Here is a 7459-nt window from a genome sequence, read left to right on the forward strand (position 1 = left end):
GGGTCATTCTCCAGGATAGACCATGTGCTGGCACATAAAACATACCTCAATAAAATTAAAAAGATAGAAATTTTGCAGGCTACCTTTGCTGACCACAAGGTTCTGAAGTTAGATGTGAACTACAAAGGGACACAGAAGAAAAAATTTAACACCTGGAAGTTAAACAGCCTCATACTGAATAACCAGTGGGTCCGAGATGAAATCAAGGAGAAAATCAAAAGGTTCCTGGAAACAAATGACAATAAAGACACAAACTATCAGAACTTATGGGACACAGCAAAAGCAGTAATGAGAGGAAAATTTATAGCTTTGCAAGCACACATCAGGAAGGAAAAAGGAGCTTACCTGAATAGCTTAATGACATAGCTAATAGAACTAGAAAGTGCTCAACAAAAGGACCCAAAATTAGAAAGACAGAAGAAAATAACAAAGCTGAGAGCAGAAATCAATGAAATGGAAATCCAAAAAACAATCCAAAAGGTCAACAAAAGCAGAAGTTGGTTCTTTGAAAAAATAAACATTGGCAAAACTCACAAAGCAAATGAGAGAGAGAAACTTGATAATGCGTATTAGAAATGAAAAGGGGGAGATCACTACAGATACTGCAGAGATTCAAAGGGTATTTAGAGAATACTTTGAGAAACTCTATGCCACTAAATATGGGAACCTGGACGAAATGGATAAATTTTTGAACTCATATAACCTTCCACAGTTGAATAAAGAAGATATAGCTTATCTAAACACCCCCATCACTATTGAGGAAATTAAAACCGTAATCAAAAATTTGCCCCAAAACAAAATCCCAGGCCCTGGTGGATTCACGAATGAATTCTTTCAAACCTTTCAAGAGGAAGTACTACCAATTTTGGCCAGGCTCTTTTATGAAATAAAAAAAAAACAGGAACAATTCCAAATAGCTTTTATGAAGCCAACATCACCTTAATACCAAAACCTGATAGAGATGCTGCCAAAAAAGAAAATTACAAACCAATATCCCTGATGAACACAGATGCAAAGATCCTCAACAAAATCCTGGTGAACAGGATCCAGTGCCTCATCAAGAAGATCATTCACTTTGATCAAGTAGGTTTCATCCCAGGAATGCAAGGCTGGTTTAACATCAGTAAATCTATCAACATAATACACAACATAAACAACAAGAAAAATAAAAATCACATGGGCATATCAATAGAAGCAGAAAAAACATTTGATAAGGTTCAACACCCATTCTTGATGAAAACTCTCAGCAAGATATGAATAAAAGGAACCTTTCTCAATATAGTTAAAGGCATCTACCAGAAGCAAGTGGCAAATATTATCCTCAATGGAGATAAACTAAAATCCTTCCCTCTAAATTCTGGTACAAGACAAGGCTGTCCTCTCTCACCACTCCTATTCAACATAGTACTGGAATTACTTGCTATAGCGATTAGGCAAGAAAAAGATATCAAGGGAATCCAGATAGAAAAGGAAGAAGTCAAGCTCTCACTGTTTGCAGATGACATGATACTCTACTTAGAAAACCCTAAAGACTCTATCAAAAAGAAATAATAGATTCATATAGCAAAGTGACAGGCTACAAAATTAACATGCAAAAATCAATGGCCTTTTTATACACTAATAATAATAGGGAAAAAATGGACATTAAGAGAACAATCCCATACACATTAGTGCCACACAAACTCAAATATCTTGGAGTCAACCTGACTAAAGATATGAAGGATCTATACAAAGAAAACTACAAAACACTGCTCCAAGAAATAAGAGAGTACACGAGGAAATGGAAACACATACCTTGCTCATGTATTGGCAGGATCAACATCATTAAAATGGCAATACTTCCAAAAGCATTGTACAGATTTAACGTGATTCCTCTGAAGATACCCATGACATTCTTCAAAGAAGTGGATCCAATACTTCTGAAATTCATCTGGAACAATAAACAACCTCGAATAGCTAAAGCACTCCTTGGGAAAAGAAATATGGGAGACATTACTTTCCCCAATTTTAAGCTGTATTACAAAGCAATAGTCATAAAAACAACATGTTATTGGAATAAAGACAGACCCTCAGATCAGTGGAATAGGCTTGAGTACTCAGAGAAGGTTCCTCAGACATATAACCACCTAGTTTTTTTTTTTTTTTTTTTTTTGTGGTTTTTGGGTCACACCCGGCAGTGCTCAGGGGTTATTCCTGGCTCCAGGCTCAGAAATTGCTCCTGGCAGGCACGGGGACCATATGGGGCGCCGGGATTCAAACCGATGACCTCCTGCATGGAAGGCAAACGCCTTACCTGCATGCTATCTCTCCGGCCCCACCACCTAGTTTTTTGATAAAGGAGCAAGAAATCCTAAACGGAGCAAGGAAAGCCTATTCAACAAGTGGTGTTGGCACAACTGGTTAGCCACTTGCAAAAAAGCGAACTCAGACCCCCAGCTCACACCATGTACAAAGGTAAAATCCAAATGGATTAAAGACCTTGATATCAGATCTGAAACTCTAAGGTATATAGAACAACATGTAGGTGAAACACTCCAGGACATTGAGACTAACGGCATCTTTAAGGAGGAGACAGCACTTTCCAAACAATTGGAAGCAGAGATAAACAGATGGGACTGTATTAAGCTGAGAAACTTCTGCATCTCAAAGGAAATAGTGACCAGAATACAAAGGCCACCCACTGAATGGGAGAAATTATTCACCCAATACTCATCAGATGAAGGGCTAATATCCAAAATTTACAAGGTACTGACAGAACTATCCAAGAAAAAAAACAACTAACCCCATCAAAAAATGGGGAGAAGAAACGAACAGACACTATGAAAAAGAAGAAAGGCAAATGGCCAAAAGGCACATGAAAAGATGCTCAACATCACTAATCGTCAGGGAGTGCAAATCAAAACTACTATGAGGTACCACCTCATGCCCCTGAGATTGGCACACATCACAAAATAGGAAAACAAGCAGGCTGGCGGGGATGTGGAGAGAAAGGAACTCTTTTTCACTGCTGGTGGGATTGCCGTCTGGTACAACCTTTACGGAAAGTGATATGGAGATTCCTTCACAAACTGGAAATTGAGCTACCATACGATCCAGCTATACCATTCCTAGGAATATACCCGAGAAACACAAAAACACAATACAAAAATCCTTTCCTTGCTCATATTCATTGCAGCGCTATTTACAATAGCCAGACTCTGGAAACAACCAAGATGCCTTTCAACAGATGAGTGGCTAAAGAAACTGTGGTACATACACACAATGGAATACTATGCAGCCGTCAGGAGAGATGAAGTCATGAAATTTTCCTATATATGGATGTACATGGAATCTATTATGCTGAGTGAAGTAAGTCAGAGGGAGAGAGAAAGACGCAGAATGTTTTCACTCATCTATGTGCTTTAAGAAAAATGAAAGACATTTTTAACAGTATCTCAGAGACGAGAGAGATGAGGGCTGGTAGGTGCTGCTCATGACATGAAGCTCATCACATAGAGTGATAAGTACAGTTGGAGAGATGACTACACTGAAAACTATCATAACAATATGAATGAATGAGGGAAGTAGAAAGCCTGTCTTGAGTACAGGTGTGGGGGGGGGGAGGAGGGAGATCTGGGAAATTGGTGGTGGGAATGTTGCACTGGTGAAGGGGGGTGTTCTTTACATGACTGTAATCATACAACTATAATCATGTTTGTAATCACGGTGTTTAAATAAAGATAATTATAAAAAATAAAGTAACAGTAAAACAGCAAAAAATTATAATTATAAGGTATATCTCATGTCCTATAGTTTAATACCTTAAATAATATGCTACATAAAATGCTAAGCCCATAAAAATTCCTTAGAGTAAAATGTGGTTTTGATTTTATTGTATATTTTATCATTTGCTCTATAATCTTGCTGACATTAAGAGATACTAACCCAGTAAAATAAGTAACTGTACAAGCCATTTCTTTGTTAAAAAAGAGCTATAGGGATAATATAGTCAGTGCTTTGGATACTTTTTTGTTTGCTTGTTTTTGGGCCATCCCAGCAGTGCTCAGGACTTACTCCTGATTCTACACTCAGATTCACTCCTGACAGTGCTGTGGGGAACATATGGGGTGCTGTGGATTGAACCCAGGTTGACCATGTGCAAGGCAATTATCCTATCCACTGTCCTATAGCTCTGCCTCAGTACTTAAGTAGTCAGAAGTGAAATCCCTGGCTTTCTGCAGCTCACAGGAAGTGAAAGACACTTGCTGAAAACTCTCCAAAGTTGTGATTAGCAAATGATAGAAGTGTTTTGTGGGAGACCAATAAACGAGGCAGGAGAAGGGTTGGAGTGAGCAAGAGTTTACAGTATACCTGGAGCCCTTGCATAGAAGCCAGCTCTAGATGGAATCTGAAGAAACTGAGAAGGCTCAGACACAGGGGAGAGGGAGGCAGGTAGCCTGGCCCCAGATTTTGGGATCTTCTGAAAACTTGGAAGTCAGAAACCCAGGGGTGGAATGAGTCAGGGTCCTGGGGGTCAGAGAGTGAGTGCCATATGCCTGGAGTCTGGACTCATATTACTCTGAGAAGGGGTGGTTGATTTTGGGGTTCAGAAACTCCTGCCACTCTACTGAGGAGTGGTTCTTGATAGGTCCTCAGAAGCCATTGCATTGTCCATGAGAGCTGAGGGGCTCAGACAGGGGTAGGGCAGAGGCAGGACACAGCCCTAGCCCAGATATAGTAGACAGGAATAAAAGATCAGGTGAGTGAGCAACAGGAATCACACCTGAAAGAAACTGTATTTATCAGGGTCCTACCTAGGATGCCTCTGTCCTGCAGGCAAGGTAAAAATCCCTCGGCTGGGTGAAAAGCTTGACTCAACGAGAGTTTGCTCACATACCCTGACCCTCTAAGAGTGTATCTAAGTATCTTGACTCTCCTAACTTCCCTGAGAGTGTGCCCACATACCCTGACTCTTCTGAGAATGTGCCCATGCATCCTGACTTTCCTGAATGTGTACACATGCTCTGATTCCCCTATGATTGTGTGAATGTACCCTGACTCTCCTGAGTGTACCCAGGTGTTCTGACTCTCCTAAGAGCATGCCCATATGCCCTGGCTGCCAGCCTCTCTTAGGAGGTCCTTCCCAGGGGAGATTGGGACTTTCATCTCCCTCCACTCCAGAGAAGCCCCAGGGAGGCCCTAATTAATCCCAGAGAGTAACTTCTGCCTTGTCCTGTGCTGTGAAGTCAGGGAATGGCTCTGAGAGAATCCAGACGGGCCTTATAGATTCCTCCAGCAAGGGAAGGCAACAGGTAAGAGAAGGAAGGCTGGTGGCAGGGCCAGAGAGACCAGTAGTGCAGGTGTGGGGGTATATGGCTGGCGGAGCATTCAAGCTGCACTTGGCTACTGGGTCATTAGGGCTCAGGTACGAATGTCCAGGGCTCCTTGCATGTATAAGAGATGAGAGGGATGAGAAGAGGAGCTGATTCCTCACCTCTAATTCTCCACTGTGCTTGCAATCAAAATTATTCATTCCTGTTCTTATGGCTGAGAATGCTTTCTATAGACCACATATGATATATGCAGGTTCATGTGTTTATATTACTAGTCAGGAAGTCCCATACATAGCAGAAAAACCAGCTAATACTGGAAGAACAATAGCACTTGCAATAAAAACTATGCTATTCTTCTGCTATGAAATCTAAGGAATTTTCATGGATGAAACAGTTAACATCTAAATCTCTGAGGATTTGACTTGGCTTTCCCAAAGTTGCTTGCCAAAGCAGCTTTAACAGCCAAATTGAATGGTTCTTAATTGAATTATATTATTTTGGGTTCTTGATCATTTCCAGCATAAATGCTCAGAGGGCCATGAGGTGCTGGGTGTGGGGGTCAAAGCTGTGAGGTTCTTGCAAGTAAACGTGAAGGTCCAGTCCTTTGCATCATCACCCTGGCCTCTCTTCATGGAATTTTGTTTAAGATCTATACTTTGTTCTGTAATAAGAGCTCCAAAATAACAGATCCAAATAAACCAATATAAAAGTGATACAGGTGAGGATTCCTAGATGACATGCGAAGAGAGAAGCAGCACCCCCAGATGGAATCTGAGTCTTCCTCTCTTTCCACATCTCTGCACCTGAAGACCTTGAAGATGTAGCTGGGGAGATCTAGGATTAGGGGCCTTGTTTTTTGCAGGAGAGGAAATTCAGTCCTAGTTCAAAAGGTTAAGAAGTTTTCCACTCATTTTGCCAGTAACTGTTGGGACCTGAATTCTGAACAAGGAAGGACGCCATTTTGTAATAGCCACATGGCGGGGTTCTTCTTAGGTTCTGAGCAGGGAGAAACACCATTTTGTAAGGACCACATGGTGTGAGCCACATGCTGGGGTTTCAGAAGCCCATTTCCATAGACCCCGCCTCAATCTACTTGGCCATACTAGGTAGCCTTCAGGGAAGGACAACGGAACAATAGGAAGGTATCTCTAGACAAGAGCCAATTATTTTAAAGGTCATCAGTAAACTAGAAGAACCTCCCTATATGCCTATCCTATATAATCCCATTCCCTACCTTGGGCGGAGTTCTTTCATTCCTCATGGGAGAGAACCCTGACCAGCAGTAGGAGCTGTTGGCAGGCGGAATAAAGTTTCAACTTTACTCCAATTTGTGTAGTCTCATCCTTCGATTTCTGGACCCTAACAGTAGCTTTGTGAATAAATAAATGCATAAATGAATAAAAAGTAAGTGACAATAAGTGAATCAATAAGTGAGTAAACTCAGTTTTGTTTGTGAAGACAGCTCTGATTCTTTCTTGGAGTTTAAGTGTCTTCTTTCTGTCCCTCTCTGTCTGTCCCTTCCATGGGGCCCCCTTGAGTCTTTCTAGCACCCCTGCTGATTTTTTTTTTTTTGTTGGGCAGGGCTGGTTGCCTGGGGAACACATGGGCAGGGAAGCATTTGCTCATTTCCTGGCATCTGTCCTCTTAGGCAGGCACTGAACTCCTGGTCCTGGCCCTTATCCCCTAACTCCCCCTTCATTTCTTTCTCTGGATGTGAACTTTCTTGGAATTTAGAGTCTGCCCCCAACTCTAGCACCTCCTGCTGTCCTTAGGAACCTTACTGGAGAGATTTCTGGAAATAAGGCAGTCCTTGGGCACTTTCTTCTTCTGTCTTCCAGTCCTGCTTTTCTTTTTCTTTTTTTATATATTTTTTTATTTAACCAACCTTATTACATACATGATTGTATTTGGGTTTCAGTCATGTAAAGAACACCACCCATCACCAGTGCAACATTCCCGTCACCAATGTCCCAAATCTCCCTCCTCCCCACCCAATCCCTGCCTGTACTCTAGACAGGCTTTCTATTTCCCTCATACATTCTCATTATTAGGACAGTTCAAAATGTAGTTATTTCTCTAACTAAACTCATCCCTGTTTGTGGTGAGCTTCATGAGGTGAGCTGTAACTTCCAGCTTTTTTCTCTTTT

This window comes from Suncus etruscus, chromosome 7 (genome assembly GCF_024139225.1).
Source record: "Suncus etruscus isolate mSunEtr1 chromosome 7, mSunEtr1.pri.cur, whole genome shotgun sequence".
NCBI classification, from domain to species: domain Eukaryota; kingdom Metazoa; phylum Chordata; class Mammalia; order Eulipotyphla; family Soricidae; genus Suncus; species Suncus etruscus.